Raw genomic sequence first — 20,770 nt, forward strand, 5'->3', positions numbered from 1 at the left:
TTTCACAATATTAATTGAAACATTTAACCTAGATAAACGTGCGCTGTTAGATGTATATCCAATCGTTTGTGCGTGATGCCATCAGTTTAGCTGATAAAAGTAAGATTAATACCTCATTTGGAACTGCAAAATGTCCACTTTTATTTTTGTGCACTCACAATATCAATAAAACATTGTACTTTCGTAAAATAGAGAAAACATGCGCTTTCTGCTGTCTCTTGATGAGGAATGCTTCACAAAAATTATCCAAAACTCAGCGAATATTTGTCTCACAAACATAAGTATATCTATAGAATTTAAATTACTACTTTAAAACGAAAGAAATGTAATACAATCATGTTATATTGTGTAAAGTTAATGAGAAAATCTCACCTACTCCACCCCCCAAAAAGAAAAAAAAGTCTGTGGCATCCAGCCTGTCTTCACATTTAACATGAAAAACAACAATAAAAACGTAGGCTTCAGCTCAGTTGACTGGCTAATTTATGAGAAAAATAAAAACAATGGCTTTTCTGAGGTAGGCTAAATGTTATGTCACTTCTATTATGACTATTCACAAGATGTTTTATTGACATTTTTATGTATTTATTTATTTATTTTTAACTTTTTTAAAAATGTGAACGGTTTCATGAGACATTATTTATTACATTTTTTATATGCATTCAAATATTTGGTAACTTTCTATGAAGCCCCTATTTATAATACATTATAATGGTATTTCTAAGGCATTATAATGAATGCATAATGCATTATAAAAAACCTTATAATATGTTATATCATCTCATGAATAATCATAACAACAATTATAATACATTATAATATTTGAGTATTTGAGGTTATAACTTAAGATTATGATTATTTATAACACACAATGGACAGCATATAAAATCTACTTAATTTATAATGGACTATTACATTTATTTTTTACATTACATTACGTTTTTATTTTGATGGTCCCCCTAGTCTATTGACAATAAGCAATTTTCCAACTACATGTCAACTAACACTCCTTAGAGAATTAGTAGACTTAGGTTAAGGTTAGGCTAGGTAGCAGGTTCACGTACTTGCAAAGTTACTTATGATCAGTTTGTCTTTTGGGGAACCATCAAAATACAGTGTTAGCATATATTTAGCATACTACTACTAATAATAATAACTGTTAGCTGACATGCAGTACCATCAAATAATCAAACTGATAATACAAATGTCATATTACAAATTCATCTGATCTGATATCTGATCTTATGGCTCTTTGAGAAATATTATTATTATTATTATTATTATTATTACTTATAAGTGGTCTTTGTATGCTTTAAGTAAAGTGACATGCGTAACATGGCAAGATATGATGCATTATGCATTCATTATAATGCCTTAAGAATACCCTTATAATATATTATAAATACAGGCTTCATAGAAAGTGTTACCAAATATTTTTTCATGTTTATTTCGTGTTGCAAATATTAAAGAGGAAAAGATCATTGATTCACATGTAGATTCACCTGAATATAGTTTTCACTACAAATTATCTCACTACAAATTAAAGAAAAAAAAAAAAAAAAAAAAAAAAAAATTTGTTTGTAATTTATCATAAAATTGACGGAATTTATAGGCTGAGATATGTATGCATGCCACAAATAGGTAATGAATGGTCTTGAAAACATTAAATATTATTTCCAAGCATTTATACCGTAAATAAAACAGCTTGATACTCATGTGTCGTTATGTACTTAAGAAAAATGGTAACACTTTATTTTGCAGTTTCTTAGTTGCTTATTAGCATGCATATTACTAGAATATTAGCCATTTATTAGTACTAATTAAGCACATATTAATGCCTTATTCTACAATACCTTATTCTACATCCCTAATCCTACCTAATACATAACAATACATAAACTTAACAACTACGTTACTAACTATTAATAAGCAGCAAATTAGGAATTTATTTTGTAGTTAATAGTGAATAAGTGTTACCTATTCTAAAGTGTTACCAAAAAAATTGCCTAGGGTTGACTTGCTACACCACTGTACTAACCCTTACCTAAACCTAACAACTACCTCACTAACTATTAATAAGCAACAAATTATGAGGTTATATTGAGTAAAAAGTCATAGTTAATATTTAGTTAATAGTGAGAATTTTTCCTCAAACTAAAATGTGAATGAACAAATCATAATGTTTAGAAATGGGAAACATTTACATTTACAAACAAAAGACAGTGTGACACAGGTTTAAATGAGATGTTAGCAGGATACAGTAGTGGGAATGTTTGCAATGCCAATTTGAGAATTTTTCTTCTGGTTAATGTCATTTTTGTGGTTTGGCCAGTTAAACCACTCAATCTTTCATTTCTCTATGGACGTCTAATGAAAGTCAAAAGCCTTGTGTGGGCATTAACTACACCTATAACTACAAAAACACATACTTTCAGTGACCCTTTGTCTGTGTTTCTCAGCAGGAGGAGAGCCACTTAAGTGTTCTGCTCGCAATGCTTTAAGTGTGTTTTTATGTCTAATTGGGCAATTTGCTCCCTCAATACGGCCTCTATAATTGAACCCTGCTCAAGAAAATGAAGTTTGATGTTATATGTCACCCTTAATAGTGTTCCCACCAACTCTTGGAAAAAAAAAAAAAAAAAAAAAAAAAAAAATCAGAAATGAGAATGAAGGCTTGAAAGTTTTCTAGGCAAAAATTCCTGGATCCTTAATTTGAACATTGCTTGTCTGATACCAAGCCAAATTGTGTTGCCGGCATCTCACTGCATTCTCCCTCTCTGCAGTCACCTTTGCAACCTTGCTGATTGATTTTTTTGCAAATGTCACGGTTTACTTAAAATGCCTTCTCATATTTTATGCTTTCCAGCGGCAGTTATAAATCTAGAGGGTAGAACTGGAAGTCATAAATCCTCATATGATGCATAACCTTCAAAGATATCGCAGGAAGTTTGATAGAACTGTATAAATTAGTGTCCTCCGGGCTTCTTTTATACTTGGACATTCACACAGATATCAAACTAATGCATCATTTGTTTGTGTCGGTGTCTTTTAGGGACATAAATCAAAACATTGGAAGACTGGAGAGAAAACTCTGACCATTACTGATCTTTATTGCTAAGAGCATTAATGTTGTCTGTTTCAGCTATAGGGAAGATGGGGGAGCGTCAGTTTATTTTTAAGAATTTAATATTGTTATTCAGAAGGATGCATTAAATTGATCCAAAGTGACAGTAAAACATTTATAATGTTACAGAAGATTTATATTTCAAATCAAATTTTCTATTCCTCAAAGAATCCTGGAACCAACACAAAGCATCAGAACTGTTTTCTGAGGAACCATGTGATGATGCTGAAAATTCAGCTTTGGGGAAAAAAAAAAAAAAAAAAAAATTATATATTTAGTCCATAATACCTTAAATATCTGTCTACTATTTTCACCTTACAGGTCTGTTTTGACCCGGAGAATCATTATTTTACAAAAGTTATTATTATTATTATTATTAGGAATCTTTTTTTTTTTTTTCAACTAAAATTATATTGTATCTAAGCATGAACTTGTAAAATGTAAAAGTTTTATTATCATAATTACCATTTACTACCATATAATATTACCATGTTATCACTACAGTTACCTATTTTCATTGAGAAATTCTTTGAAATATCAAATTACACAGGAATCACACCAAAAATGTTATTTTATTAAGATATATATTATGATAAATGAGAGCTAAAAAGTCCAATTATGCAACCTACATATTAATTATTAGATATTTGATGCATACATATTTGAACAAAACAACATCAAAACAACATAAATATACTCTGAAACGTTTTCAAACAAAATACATTTATAATTTTGTATATTCATAATTCATAATTTTGTTCCCATTGCAGATGAAAAAAGTGATCAGTTTTTCATGCTGCAATGGTTCATCACAAAATACAGTGATAAATGTGAATAAATGCTAAATATATTTTAGAAAAAAAAAAAAAAAAAAAAATATATATATATATATATATCTCACACGAATATAACTTCATAGATAGTTTTGTTGACACCTAATGGTAATCCATACATACCCGGGTCCAAAATGACCTGAACATAAACCGTTTGTTTTGTTTTCTTTTGTATTAATAGTTGTATTTTTTAGAAAACTTTACAAACAAACAAACATAAATAAATAAATAAATAAATAAATAAATAAATAAATACACACATACATACATACACACACACACACACACACACACACACACATACATACATAATATGTAGCCAGTGTTTGTTGGTTTAAACTGCTTTATTTTGTAGCAGTTAAATGCAGGTATTTCAGAGACAAGAAGCACTGTGTTATAGACATTACAACACAATCCCAGTTTTTATAAAGACAATTAAACATTCACAGCCATTATTGCAGGTCTGCGTCCTTGAAAATCCATACTTTTTGAATTATATGTTCCATTAAATAGACAAATTGGGTTCAAAGACTCTTTTAAAAGTGCTCTTAATTGCTACCCTGATGCGGTTTTGTTGCGATCTCAGGCTGTACTTTGTGTTTTGTGTGAACCTGTGACCATGCATTAAATCTTGTTTTATAGATTGTGCTGGAGCACAAAGCTCTTTATCTTGTGGTAATAACCTGAGTAAGCATAATCTAGTAATATGACTGTATCTGAGTATTTTATTGTTGCCTGAAAATTATGTGTGCCGTGTGAAATATGGAACAATATGTTTTAGCGTGCTTGCTAATAGCCTGACAGCTTTTATCTACCACAACACCACCTGTAGTGTTAAAAACGCTGTTGGTGAGGATCGACATAATTCATGCAGATATCATCACAGTTTCTTAAAAGACCAAAACACTTAGTAACCCAGTAGGTAGTGCACATTTTTAGACTTGTTGCAGGGTGGAGCTTATATAAACATTACAGGACACTTTTGCATTAATGCACTGACATTTATCTGAAGCAGTGTACATATTTTATATGATTCACTGGGAATTGCACTCATGACCTTAGTGTTGTTAGTGCACTGCTCTGCTGTTTGATCTACAGGAATGTTGTGACTTTGAGTAAAAATTGATTTAGAGGTAACCACTGTTTGACCAGAAGCAGGCCAACACATCATAGAGATCATAGAGAGCTTTTTTCTTACTGTTGAAAAATAAAACAGATCTATACCAATAAAAACTTTGGAAAAACTAAAAAGAAAATAAGCCAAAAAAGCTATGCTCACCACAAATACAGTAATATTGTAAAATATTATTAGAATTTTAAATTAATAACTGTTTTCAAAATATAATTTATTGTGACCCAAAGCTGGATTATAAGCATCATCACTCCAATCTGCAGTGTCAGTCCTTCAGAAATCATTTGAATATGCTCATTTATTGGCGCTTAGTTATTAATATAAGTTGCTATTATTATCAGTGTTGAAAATTTGGTGCTCAATTATTAATATTAGTTGTTATTATTATCAGTGTTGAAAACTACTTCTTTTTTTTTCTTAGAATTTTTAAGTTAAAAAACATTTATTTGGATCATAAATGCCTTTACTGTCACATTTGATCAATTTAATGCATCCCAACCTTTTATTTTATTTTATTTTATTTTATTTTATTTTATTTTATTTATTTTTTTTTTTTTGACCCAACTGTGGAACAGTTAAATAGTTTTAAAATAAAATAGTTAATATACTATAATATAAATCAAATTAAATTAATAAGTTAATAGTTATTAAAATATAATAGTTAATTAATACTTTTAAAATTAAATAGGAAACAGTTATATTAAATTAATATTTTGAAATATTTCCATTTAATTATATTCAGCCTTGATAAACAATACAGATTTTCCCCCCAACACATTAAAACATCTAAATTATTCCAAACCTTTGACTGGGAGTGTAGATGTACTGTAATTTCTTTCAATGCATTACTGTATTATTGAAAACGAAGTCTGAAATCAGTCCTTTCAGAATTTATTTATTTATTTTTGTATGGTTACATATCAAGGCCTTTCGGTATTCATCTTGTAACAACAATGTGAAGCATGTTATAAACAGACATCAGCAGATCTTGACTACTGTTAAAGTGCAATTTTAAAGGTACAGTAGCAAAAAACACTGTGGTAAAAAGAAAGGTCAAATGCGAGAAATGTAATATAATAATGTAAAAACATAATGGTGGCTGTTTCAGGTACAAGACATTTAATCATTTTCAAAGACTCACTTGTATTATTATATTACAAGCAGTCATGACTGTAGTATACCTTCAAATGTTGACATTACTTTTAAGATGTGGCAGATTAGCTTTGCCATACTAAATGAACTGGAAGCATTTGGCCTATGAGTGATTGCATGTCTTTGTAAGCTTGTTCCCCAAGCTCTCTTTCTACACCCCTCTCCCATGCACGTCCCATCCCTAGAGGCAAGAAACTGAACAGAGTCCCTCTCATCAAACACAGCACGTAGCCTGGCCAACACCGCATCTCCTGGGAGAATATGAACATGCTGAAAAATCATCTTTCCCAAACTATGTGTCAGTTACGTGTCTTACGCTTAACGTGTTTAAAATTCATGCCTGACAATGCAAATTCTTTGACAGGAGGCACTTTTCCTTAGTGTTACTAAAATGCAATCAGCTCAAACCATGTTGTGTTGATATGAAATTCAAACCATGAAAGAAACTAACCTGAAATGTATTGTATGGTAAGGACATACAATGAATACTGCATTTCAGAAGAAATAAAAAATGTCATAAATGAATGAATGAATGAATGAATAAATGAATAAATGAATGAATGAAGACATTTCCTAAATCACACAACATGGTTTGGGCTGATTGCATTTTAGTAACACTAAGGAAAAGTGCCTCCTGTCAAAGAATTTGCATTGTCAGGCATGAATTTATATAGCCTATATCACGCACAGGATTGTGGGAAATCAAAGGCAGCGAAGGATACATCTATGCTGCCTTCAAAAATCAAAAGAAGGTACCTCCGGAGACAGGAAGTGAAGCAGAATTTGGATTTCAACGTTCCTTGATGCCTTCCTATGTTGGAATGCATACACACACACACACACACACACACACACATATATATATATATATATACACTGTATATCGTTAGTGTTACTAAAATGCAATCAGCCCAAACCATGTTGTGTTGATATAAATAAAGATATTCTGGTGAAATTAAACTTGTTACTTTATATAACAGATGAGATCTTGACCATGATCCCTGGTGAAAAAAACAGCATATGCTGGTAGGTATGTTTTGATGCTGGGATGCTGGTTAGGTAGGTTTTGATGCTGGTTTAAGCTGGTCCTTGACCAGCAACATGACCAGCAAAAACCAGCAAAGGACCAGAATAAACCAGCTAAGGACCAGCTTAAACCAGCATCAACACATACCTAACCAGCATATGCTGGTATTTTCACCAGGGATATACTTTATGAATAGTAATAGTGTAAAAAGCATAATAAATAATATTGTTTGTAATAATAGTATTTTTTAAAAAAAAAAAGGGTTAAAATAAATAGTAAATAAGAATAATATTTACAGTATACTACCAATAATAACAAAACAGCCACTAATAACAATGACCTGTTCTGCAATAATACTTGCAAGAGTGTTTTTATTTTTTAAGCAAAAAATGCCATTCTCTGTCGTCTTTCAGACCTTCAGTGACAGTGACATTGAGGTCTTCATGTATTATTTAGATCATTTTTCTACAAAATGTACAACTTAACCTAGCAACGACTTCACGTTACGCTGCCTCTGAAGTCCGTCCAAAACAGTTTTTTGAGTTGCCTTTGCAACCGTCCAAGTTACTGCCTGATAGGGCAGATTAGTATTGGCGATTAGCGATTAGTATTGAGAAACTGCCATAGTGATTTTCTGCCTTTAGATGGCGACAAGAGACTGGTTTTATGAGTGAGTCAGCAGTAAAGAAGGGACTTTGATAAAGACTTTTATACTAAAAAGGTTTTAAGCTGAAGTTATTTTTAGCTTAGGATATTAACGTTACCACAAACATAACGCTTTCATCATGAATATGAATAATGAATGCTCTACCAGATGCAGGTGCGTTAATCACACTCGCTCAGTCCATCTCTCTCTCTCTCTCATAATACTCATACATGATAGAGTGAGGTTGTAATGCAGTAATACAATAAGCTTTCAACAACGCAACTCAACATTCCTTTCGTTACTAGTTCTAAAGTGACGTTTTGGAATTAGTAACAGAGGCTTGAGCTCAACTGTTCAACTGTTAAACTTTGATTTGAATCTGTGGTGGAAGGAAGTAGTTCTGCACAAAAAAGGGCTTTTAAAGACACTTCATTGTTATTTTGTTTATTTACACACTTGTGCCGTCAAACTGTTGTATAAACGCAATATCACACTCGTAGACATGAGATACTGCTGTATATCGACACAGCTGTGATTCGGCCATAGACACGAGGCCGCAGGCAATCACAGCTGTGCCGATATACAGCGATATCTCATGTCTACGAGTATGATATTGCATTTATATTTATATTTATGATATTACATACAACAGTTCGACGGCACAAGTGTCATATCTCTTATGTCAAGTCTACGAGTGTGATATTGCTCATATATATATATATATATGAAGAGTTCAGGTGCAAATGCCTCTAAATCCATCTCACGTCTTTTTTTAAAAAATACATTTTTATCAGGCTCTGATGTATAGGTTTCTATGCAAGTACTGGTACTTCTGATTGGGCTGAGGCTGGGATTTTAGCGAGTTTAGCAAGTATATAAAGACAAGAAATTGCTACAATAGTACCAAAATATATGAAAATATTTTAAGTAACATTTTAATGTAAATAATTACAAATATATAGGCAGAGCTAAAAATAATACTAATACTAATACTACTAATAATAATTTATTTATAAAATAATGTTTATTTATTTATTTATTTATTTATTTTGTTTGTCTGTGTGGATTTACATATTACATATTTGTACATGTATTTATTTAGTTAGTTTGTTTGTTTAATTGATTGATTGTTTGGGTGTGCAGTGTGATTTCTGCATGTTCTTGATATTCAAATTTCCTACTATTTACCAATGTCTTTATTATAATGTCACTTATAAGACATTTAGGGTACGTTTTTACCACAACAATGCACTAAAAATAAAAAAAAAAAAAATAAAAAGTTTGTTTATTTATTTATTTATGTATTTATGTATTCATTTATTTATTTATGTTATTTAAGTTTCACATACAGATGACAATGTCAAAATGATCTCTGTTCACACAAATCTGTGAAAATGTCTAAAAAAACATGGCAGGCTAGTAGTTGGCGATGTCATTTTGTAAAGCAACACTACACATCTGTGCACAGACCTATAAACTGAACAGTAATATGTATCAGGTTATTGTCACTGTTGAGTGTACACAGAGACTATAATGGTATCATGTTCCAAAAAAAAAAAAAAAAAAAAAAATACATAAATAAATAAATAAAAATAAATAAAATAAATAAATAAATAAATAAATAAATAAATACATACATACATACATACATAAATACCTTTGAAACCTGTTTTCAAAACTTTGCATTTCCAGGCCCCCAAAATGCAATTTTCATGTAAAAGAATGGCAAAAATGCATCTTTTTTTTTTCCTTCCAATTTATAGTTGATAACAGTCTTGTGTAAACTCCCGCTTACAGATGTCTGTTCCTCTCAGCTGAATGAAAGCCTGAATCTTCGAGAACATTATTTCACATCCATAATCACACTCTGGTTGAGGTGTTCTTGCCGTGATGTTTGGTGTCTGACTGTTTGCTGTTCTGCCCAAAACAAAGGAAGTTTTTATGGTTTGGTCACAGCACTAACCACAACATCTGTGTTTTCTCTGTGTCGCTGTTGCCTAAGCGATTTAAACAAGACAAGCATTTTGCAGCAAAAGCTCTCTCTGTTGCATCACTAATTTGACAGTCGGGGAACGGCACATTTCAACATTAGCTGCAGTCTTGTAAAGCCACTTCCACTGATGAATAAAACAATATGCAGCTCTTCAGCAGGAGACAGTAAATAATTTCTCATTATGCAATACCAGAGAGAGAAGGAGATGGGAACAGAGAGAGACACGCATAGGTCAGAAAGTGAATTTGTCTAAGAAAAAAAAAAAAAAGGCCTAGCAGTAACGCCCCAGCAAAAGCTGGCAGCACTTTGAATCTGTTTGTTTGCACTTGGCAGCCAGTGATTAATTATGGCTCTGAAATCTCCATCGCTAACCTAGTTTTGACTTCTTTGGAAGAAGAGACAGATGTAAAAAGGTGGAAATGTACACTTATCTGTCACTGGATATTCATAAACTAGCAACAGCTGTCTTGCAGAATTGTGACTCACTAAAATTATTATCATTATTATTTTTATTTTTATTTTTTTCACATTTTTGAAGAAAATGTGAGTGAAAATCTCACCTCCACTATGCTAGGATGTTGTGGGTGGTGGCTTCTGTAATCTTGCTAGCTGGATAGTTGCTGTTCAGATTCAAAAGAGGGAAGTTTACATTAGTTAACACAAACTGCAACTTTTGTTTAGGGGTTTGTTCAAATCACTAACTCTTAGTATGAATACTAGATATAGTGATGCTTGATAATTATAACAAGGTAAAGCATAAAGAATCTGTTAAATTTTTTTTCTATTAGCTAGTATCATGTACTGTACATTGCTGTGATTTAATAATAAATAAGTGTGCATATAAATATTTAATAGAAAATCATCATATGAAGTACAAGCCTCTTTTTTATTCTGTCTTTGAATGCATTAAAAAGTGATATATAATATGCAGGTTTTTACATTTTTTAGCAGCTGAGATGACACACATGCGGTGCTTGTGATGTGTCCCTTGAAACATTTTTAAGAGGACATTTTTTTGATACAAAATTTGCATTGCAGATATAGATCATGTTTTAGTTAAGCTTCATTACAGTGAACTCATTGAACAAATGTTTGAAAATGAAACGGATCCCTGCAGAGAAACACACATTCAGAGGCCAAAATGAACTGACAAAGAGGCCAAAATGGGCTCAGCCAACAGACTTATACAATATAATTTCATTAACCCTGTCTTCGGCGACATTTTAGTGCCACATAAATAATAATAATAATAATAATAATAATAATAATAATAATAATAATAATGATGATGATAATAATAATAATAATAATAATAATAATAATAATAATAATAATTAATTAATAAATAAATAAATAAATAAATAAATAAATAAAAAATCCTAGATTACAGTTGTAATATTTTGAGTATAAAGTTAAAATCTTACGAGAATAAAGTTGAACTATTATGAGAATAAAGTCAGAACATTTTGAGAATAAACTCAAAATATTATGAGAAAAAAAGACTCAATATTACAAGAATAAAGTTGAACGATTATGAGAATAAAGTCGATATATTTTGAGAATAGGGTCAAAATATTACGAGAATAAAGTTGAAACATTTTGAGAATGAAGTCAAAATATTAAGAAAATAAAGTCAATATATTTTGAGAATAAAGTCAAAACATTATAATAAAGTCAAAATATTACGAGAATAAAGTCAAAACATTATGAGAATAAAGTCAAAATATTACGAGATTAAAGTTGAAATATTACGAGAATTAAGTCGAAATATTACAATGAAAAAAATCTAAATATTTTTATAATAAAGTAAAATTTATGAGAATAAAATTGAAATGTTTCGAGAATAAAGTCAAAATATTTTGAGAAAAAAGTCAAAATTACAAGAATTAATTTGTAGCAATTCCAAAATTAAGGTTATAATATTTTGAAAGCATATTCTACCTTATTGTACATGCAAATGGCTCCAGTTGAGAACACCAGGAGATTTTCCAGAGTCTCAGCTTTTTTATAATCTGTCAGTTTTAGCAAAATGCAAAATATATGTAATTTTCAATGATGTGTTTTTCACGCTCTTTTATGTGGAGTGACAGATTACTGTATTTGCCTCAGTTTAAGAGGCGTGTGAATCAGTCATCTTTCTGATTACAGTGAGACATTTGTTGAATTAAATTAGGCTATACTGTTTTTTTTGTTTTGTTTTGTTTTTTTCATTCCTTCTGATGTTCCTTCACAATTACATTGTGCTAAAAACTTGAAATAAAAAGGAAAAACACATTTGTATTTCAAAATAAAACTGACAGAATTTGAAGGCTGAGCTGTGTTATATTAAAAACAAAAAAAAAGCACAGAATTATTGCGGTTGGCTGGCACGCTGCAAATAATGAATGAAAGAGGTCTAATATTATGTCCAATCATTTACTCTATTATACCTCTATTATATGTATAAAACAGCTTGTGAATAGTCACTTATATACCTCAGAAAAGACAACAATGTAACTTATGTTAATAAGTACACTTCAGATATTGGGGGCAGCCGTGGCTTAATGGTTAGGGAGTCGGGCTTGTTACCGAAAGGTTGCAGCGATAGCAATATGGCTGCCCACTGTTCCGGGTGTGTGTTCACAGTGTGTGTGTGTGTGTGTGTGTTTGTTCACACTCAAACACTTTCATAAGGACTAGTTAACCAAAAAAAAAAAAAAAAAAAAAGAAAAAAAAGAAAAAAAAACTTGCATAAATAACCAAGCAAACAAACTAACAAACACAAACAAATACCTCATGTTATTCCAAATATAGTGCATCTCAACTGAGCAAAAAAAAAAAAATAATAATAAAAAAAATAATAATAATAATAAATAAATAAATAAAAATAAAATAAAATAAAATGCTGATGGTAATTTTGACTATGTATAAGTGGCATTAATTGATACATTTATATGTTGGGGGTGTACACACACAAATTGTAACCAATATGTAAATCACACATTTTTATATTTGTAAATAACACAATTTTTAAACCTATATGTATCTCACACTTTTTTTTTTTTTTTTTTTTTTTTTAATGTTTGCACTAATTTTACATTTTATCTAAATTATCTAGTTTTAAAGATGTTTTTATTGGATAGATTTTATAGTAACATAAATCTATTAACTTGGTTCAACAAAAGCTCAAGTTTAAATTAAATGGTTTTAGTACTGGTGTACATGGTGTTTTGCTTAACATTCCTCATTCTAAACAAAGTGCCTGTTAATTTCCTCAAATTGATTCTCGAAATATTTTTTTTTTCTTTCTTCCACAAAGACTGTGAAGTGCTTAGAGCTTGAAGGCAGAAGCAAGAACAATGGCTATCTAAATGAGAGTAAACAGTTTAAAGCTACCCAGCACTGGCCTTTAACTGACTGTCTGAAATCCAAGTCATTGCCAGGTGGTTGAATATAATAAGCCATTTGACAGCCAAGAAAATTTCCCCCCAGTGGCGGCTGCTGATGGCTGAACTCTTTAATTGTCACACAGCTGTCATTTTTCAGCTATGTTTTGCTTCTCAGGCAGAGGAGGACTGTAGGAAAGAGCTGAGTATAAGGTGTTACTGGGTGAATTGCCAAGGGGCTTTTGCATCTTGAAACCTTTTTTTAAAACTCGACTCAAACCCGAGAATGACTTTGTTTCATGCAATGTGCAACTTAACGTCTTTTTATTTTAGAATCACTGCTGTTGGGCAAATCTACAGGCCGTCAACTGGGTTATTTATTTATTTACTTATTTAGAAGCACAGATTCACATATTTGCATTATTCATCTTCTCGTTCCAAACTTGGTTCCCAAGGTAACCATGAGCTGGCTGAGGTGAGCCTGTCAACTCCAAGTTTAAGGTTAAAATATGCTCGGGATTCTTTTAAAGTCTGGACTTTTCTCTTGAAGCTTTAATATTGATTCCTTCAGTGTGTGAAGAGGGGCTGAATGAGGCCGTACACAGGGTGTTTGTTCTCCAGAGACAGCTACAAAGACTGTGTCTTACAGAGTCAACAGTTCCAAACGGTGGTGCTACTGCTCAGTGGATCTGCTCCTTGATGATGCAATTTCATGTTAGTCCTGAATCAAGATGAGATGTTTTATTCCAGAAGTGTCATGAGCTTTAAAGAAGGTTTCAGGTGTCCACAGCATGGGCATATAAGACAATGCAACAGTGACTGATTTTTCTACAGCCTTGTTTCTGAACATTTTCCCATTATTTTCTTCAGAACATGCAGACAATGAACTATTGTATGGCATCAATCAAACCAAACAGCTTTGACATTAATCATTACGTTACAAAATTGTTTGTAAGACATATGAATATTCTGAGAAAAATGTAATAGATTGTCCCACGAAGCTTTGAAATTAATGTAAATGACAAGAATTATGAAATAACTTAAAGGGACAGTTCACACAAAAATGAAAACTCTGTCAATACTTACTCACCCTTATGTCGTTCCAAACCCGTAAGACCTTTGTTTATCTTTGGAACACAAATTAAGATATTTTTGATGAAATCTGAGAGCTTTCTGATCCTCCATAGACAGCAACGCAACTACCACATTCAAGGCCCAGAGAGGTAGTAAGGACATCATTATTTATTATTTATTTATTTATTTTTTTGTGCACAAATAACACCTATATTCAACTATTTCTTCTCTGCTGTGTCAGTTGTTGCATAAGAAGTATTCTCTAAATATTTTAGCATTAAAAATCAATCTCTCTAAACACAATGAGGGTTCTCCTACCATAAGCAAATGCATTATATTGACCCAAAAATGACAATTCTGTCATTATTTACTCACACTCATGTCATTCCAAACATATACGGCTTTTGTTCATCATTGAAACACAAACAAAGATATTTTTGTAATGAAGTTTTTTGTCCCTCCATTGAAAGTCTACGTATCCAAACTTTTAAAAATCCAAAAAGTTTATAAAGGCATTTATATATGCAAAATATACAGATTAGTTTTAGGATTAGCCTTTATGATTTTTGGAATCTTCAAAGTGCATTTTTTTTTTTTTTTTTTAGTTGAATGTCCAATTATAGTGTATTTCAAATTGTACAATTATAATTTTATCTGCGGTGTGTTATTTGATTTTACTCTTTTCAAAAGTTTACACCCCTGGCTCTTAAAGCAGCGTTTTTCCTTCTGGAGAATCAGTAAGTATTTGAACCTTCTGTAATAGTTGCTTATCAGTCCCTTGCATATGAGTTGTCCTCAGTGTGAAAAGATGGATCTCAAAATCATACAGTCATTGTTGGAAAGGGTTCAAATACACAAAAATGCTGAAAAACCAAAGAATTTGTTGGACCTGAAAGATTTTTCTAAAGAACAGCGGACAGTTTAACTGTTCAGGACAAACAAGGGACTCATAAACAACTATCACTAAACAAAAACAGGTAACAACACAGTATTAAGAATCAAGTGTATGTAAACTTTTGAACGGGACATTTTTATAAATTCAACTTTTATTTTCTCTTGTGGACTATATGTAAATGTCTTTTATGTGAAATATCTTATTCAGGTCAGTACTAAATTAAAAAAAAAAAAAAAAAAAAACTTGCATTTTGTATGATCCATCTTATTTCTGTAAAATAATTAACATTATAACATCAGATAAACAACAATCAACTTCATAGCCAGCAGCAAAATTCAGAAGATCTGGCAGAGGTAAGGCAGCTCTCGACAGGTTCATGAGTGTTGAATGGCCGCTGATGCCCAGGAACTCACATCTCTGAAAACACTGAAGTAAATTTTCAAATAGATGTTATCTTTACTACCAAACTTTGAATATTTGAAGTCTAAACAAGTACATTCTCACTTAAAAAGAAATACCAAATTGACACAATTGGCAAAATTGTTGCTGTTCTGTTATCGCTAGAATATCACACTCCTCTCAGCAAATCAGATTTGAGGACCAGAAAGAACTGTTGTATAAATGAAAAATAAACTCTCATAAGCTCAGCCAATTGCATTTAATATAAATTTAATATTGTGATATAAAATGTGATACATTTTCATTTAATTGTAAATAACATGAAATTAAACAGACTTACTAAACAATACCAAAACAGTGGCATGGAAATTTTTGAGGGTGATTTACTGACAGCGCACAAATTAAAGAACACAGATGCCAACATCTCATTTACATATCGACGCAATATACCAAGCGCTGTGCAAATTAGCGTTGGCGGTTTGCGCTGGCACAAGCTGTTCGTAGATCTGGCCCTATGTGTCCAAAAACATCACATTAACTCACATTGAAGTGCTTTTAAAGAATATTATTTCCATAATAAGTAGTCCGCTCTTTTTAGAAGTTTTCTAAAGTGTACTTTTTTTTCACAAGGGTAACCAATCAAAAGATCCAGTAACATCTCCTATTTGGGTAAATCTTATTGTGCTGTGCTTACCTCCTGCAGTTTGACATTGTTTCTAGATTACCATCCTTGTTGGTTTTTAAACAACTTTTTTTTTTTTTAGTCAATCCGATTTTAAGCTTAGCTTAAGGTTTTAGTTAGGCTTCAGGGCATGAACAACATTCATTTCTCTATGATTTCAGGGTTAAAGTGAGGGCTTTCATTGTTTGCTGGTAATGTTATTCTTGCACCAACAAAGGATGTTGGTATCCTACTGGGGTAAATCACATTGTGCAGCATGTATTCTGAAACTAAAGGTGATTTTCTGTTCATGAGCTGTTTCAACACATTTGCTTCTTGCTTCAGGTAAAGCATTTAATGTAGCAGTTTCAAGTCTGCAGCATCAAGGAAATGTAAGTAAATGGCTCCGGGCTCCTGTCAGTTTGCCAAGATGATCTAACAATACAGTGAAAACAAAAATATACACTCACTTTAGGCCATTTTCTGCTAAACCAACTTAATTATAAAACATGTTCATTTTAAGAGATAATGTTCAGATTCCTCCATTCATCTTAAATTTTGATTAAACTGTGCACGTGGTTAATGAATGGATCTCAAAAGTTAGTTTACATACTATTGTTAGCATCTCATTTCCTCATTTGCTATGCTTACCACATACACAGTGCTTAAATTAACCACTTCCTTTACTATAATGAGCTCTTTATACCACATGACTAATTAAACTGTGAACCGATACTTTAACATAGATGCATCAATATAAAAACCCTTAGTTAAGTGCAAAGATAAAATCAACAACCAACAAAAACACTCATGCAAGACCACAGGATGCAATTAAGAGGTTTAAAGTTCGTCTTACTGGATGTATTGAACAATGCCCTCACAGGCTAGAGTTTTACCTCATTACTTCAACCAAGAGGGCTTTAACATCAAAGCTAATGGGGATGTTTACATGTTAAGAAGGGAACTAAGACGCAATTTGGGTCTTAACCTAATTACATACTTACCTGCAAAAGCAGCGATTAATATAAGCCGGCTGCGTTTGTTTCAGCTTTCTCGGTTGAGTCTATTTCTCAATAGATAATTCTCGTAAGCCAATATAATGCTGCCTTAACCCCAGAAGAGAATGGATGATTGGGTCTATTGATTTGCCATTTTAGTCCCTGTAGTTTCTATATCTTTCTCGTGCATTTGCACTGTACATGTGCTTGTACTGAACTGAACATGCTGCTGTTATCTTGCTATTTCGGTTTTACCCATTTAATTCGTCGTGGTATTTCATAAAGTGATACGGTTGATTTTGTACTTTCTTAGCATGAATCCTTCCCCAAGGGTGCTTTTCATAGTCACCAGTAGCGTTTTGAAATAATAGCATCCCTCAAGTGTACATCTGGTGAAGTGTTTGTTCGACCAAGCATGCGCTTGTTCAAAAATTGCGCAGCTTTGGTCAGATTATCCTCAAACGATTGACCGCACTCCTGTGGAGTGACAGCGTTTCTTAGGTCATGTGCCCAACAGACTTGAAAGAGCCCAAACTTTTAGCCTGCCTGCAAACTGGGTCACTGATGTACCCCAGGCTCAGTTTGGAGGAAGTCCTCCCAGTCAAGGCTGTTGTGCCCAGAGTGCAAGTCTCCATTTCCATGCCCAAGTCACAACTGACCAGACTGGTGTCTCATAATGCAATAATGTTTGTGTGACAGTAAGGAACAGAGCAGAAGGATGGATATGCGTTGTGACACGCATGCCTAAGCCGTTGCCCCGAGGCATGGCGCTGCAGCGATTGTGTTTGCACGCAGACGGCCACGCCTCGCCATGTGCCCAGACTTCAGTCAGCGAGAGAACAGCTGTCGCCAGCGGAGCATCGGTTGGAGGAGCTTGCGCGCTGGCACCATGTGTCTGACTGGCAGCGGGTGAGTGGTCCAGGCACACAGCACAAACAGACCGGCCCAAAGTGTGGCAGACATTTTGTTTTTATCCCGAGTCAAAAAGCGGGAGTTGCACAATTGGCGAGACCACCCGAATTCAGTATGCAGTGGCACAGAAGGGCCTAAGCAATATTTCATAACTGTCCTGCTGAAAAATAAAAGGGATGACTGTTCTTTGCTTTTTCATCTCTTTCACTGTCACCAAGTGTATTCTTCTCTTTGTGCTATCGCTAGGGTTTGCTTTGCACTGCCCGTTGTACACATACAGAAGGGGAGAACAGAGGTGAAACTACCATTTTTCAGAAAAACATCATTTTAAAAGATAACGTTTTAGACAGAGATATATTTTTGCTGTGGTCAATAACTCACCAGTGTGGTCTGTCAATAACAGGTGGTATTTTGTACAAGTGTAGAACAAATTTAGTATAATTTTACTTGAACATAAGTTTCACAATGTTACTTTCAACCTCGTCAGTTGGGATGAAAATAACACACAGGTTGGTCAAAAGTAAACAACACAAGCTAAAATTATATGTATTTATTTACTCTAGTTTTTATTAAACATACCTTACTATGACCTTATTAAATTATTATGCATGTGCAAACATATTTTGTCCTTATTCTTAGCAAAAATATTACATTAGATTTTCATCATTTTAAATTTCAGTTTCATCAGATGTTTTAAATGTAAACTGACAGTACAAACTGTTTAGATTTTTTTTTAAATGCAAATGTCAATGTCCATTATTCATATATATATATATATATATATATATATATATATATATATATATATTTTAACCATATGAACAATATGTAAATTAAATTAAATTAAATTAGCATAATATAAATTCTCAACATAATGTAACAGTAGTCATGTAAATTCAAAATGCACATAAAAAAACATCTGGATGTAAACTGCAAACCCATAGGTGGAGGTGGAAAAGCTAAAGTATGGCTAAAACCTAAATGTGATTAAGGTAAACGAGACTTAGCAGATGCTCTGAGACTGATGTTCCTGAAATGCCCATTATTAAAATCTGAATCTGACCTCTGTCTGTCTTTCTGACCTTCACTTTTGGCATATATTGTTGGTAAAATATAACATAAACATACATACGAACATGCAAAAAAAAAAAAAAAAAAAATAAATAAATAAATACTGTTGCTGGGGTACATAAATCAGTGCTCTTTGTGTGCGGTACCAAGGCACTCGAATAATGTGAAAAAAACAAACAAACAAAAAAAAATAATATATATATATATATATATATATATATATATATATATATATATATATAATAAATACAAATAAATAAATTATATATATATATATATATATATATATATATATATATTATATATTTGCACATTATTCGCGTGCCTTGAACTTATTAAAACATGTTTTAATAAATGCTGCAAGACACAGGAAGTCACCACATTAGCAGCGGGATAAAAGAAAGACTTCTTGTCACTGTAGCGGGACAAAAGTAATAAGTGTTACTTTTTGAGAAAATTGCATTGTTACTTTCATCCCGCATTACTTTTGCCCTGGTTTTCCCTATTTTAGATGAAAGTCAATATTTTATTTCTCCTATGTTTTCTTTATTTGGCCGGGTGACTGTAATCACAGATTTGGTCATTTTGCTCATCTCAGCAGAAATTATAAATAAGACAGTTTTAAGCTTCTAAATTGGAAGAAAAATAGTTTTACATCCTTAAACTAATTACAATGTAATATTTAATGTGATGTTATGTGGACCTACTGCCACAGTCCTGTGGTGAGCTGCCTCCACAAGTATTATTATGCAAAATATAATTAAAGCCAGTTTTTGAGGATGTAGAATGTGGGTCTAAATGTTAGAAACAATATGTCAAAAGCAGCAGGCTCATTGGAAAAAACGTGCCTGTGGTGACAGTTCTAAGTTTGTGTTTTAAAATAACGTACCACCTACACTAAAGCTTACATGAAACCTAACCGATAGTGAGACACATTTGCTTTTAACCAGCTATGCCATTTTGCCTTGCCTCTACAAATCATTGAGCTTCTTTATTATGACTTGTGTTTCACCAGGCCTGTACCTAACCACTCAGGATTGAAAGTGCAATGCTGTTTTAGATGAGCTACTGAGCAAGTATACATGACCAATATAGTATCCAATGTGGTGCAAGTGATGCCAAAGTGTATTAGTTTATTTCAGGTACAAACTGCATAAGTTGTATGCATAAGCAGATACAATTATAGGTGGAACCATTGTTCCCCAATACATATAATTTACTGAAGTTTCCATCTTAAATTAGCACTAGATGCAATCCTGCACTACGCAATTTTATTCTGTTTCACACAAATATGACGGTATTAACAAGATTAATAAGATTTAGTTACTTGCACAACACTATGTTATGACCACAAAACACTTTTACCATAGTACATGATTTGTAAATTAATATATTTTGACAGTTGCATCACACAACCAGGAGCATATGTATGGATTTTCTGATAGTAACTTGCTCAGGAGCTCGCATAGATCAGCATTACGCTGTGAT

The sequence above is a fragment of the Labeo rohita genome, chromosome 14 (assembly GCF_022985175.1).
Source record: "Labeo rohita strain BAU-BD-2019 chromosome 14, IGBB_LRoh.1.0, whole genome shotgun sequence".
NCBI lineage: Eukaryota > Metazoa > Chordata > Actinopteri > Cypriniformes > Cyprinidae > Labeo > Labeo rohita.